We start from the raw sequence: 241 nt of genomic DNA, 5'->3' as shown, positions 1-241 counted from the left end.
GCCCGCAAACCAAAACAAACGAGCGAATTACAAAACGAATAACTAAGACCATAATGGACTAACGAGAAGGCAAAACTACCCGATACCCAAGCCTAGCAATTCAATATTTTCAACCTGCAGAGGGAGAATGCTGACAGCCAAGGTCTCCGCGGACTCTGGTTGGCCTTTGCCAGTCTGGTCCCAAAAATTCCACCTCCAGCCCCGTACAGGTAAGATCAGGTGCGATGCCAGAGTGCGGGTG

This window comes from Penaeus monodon, chromosome 27 (genome assembly GCF_015228065.2).
Source record: "Penaeus monodon isolate SGIC_2016 chromosome 27, NSTDA_Pmon_1, whole genome shotgun sequence".
Taxonomy (NCBI): domain Eukaryota; kingdom Metazoa; phylum Arthropoda; class Malacostraca; order Decapoda; family Penaeidae; genus Penaeus; species Penaeus monodon.
Note: the sequence above shows the minus strand (reverse complement) of the source record.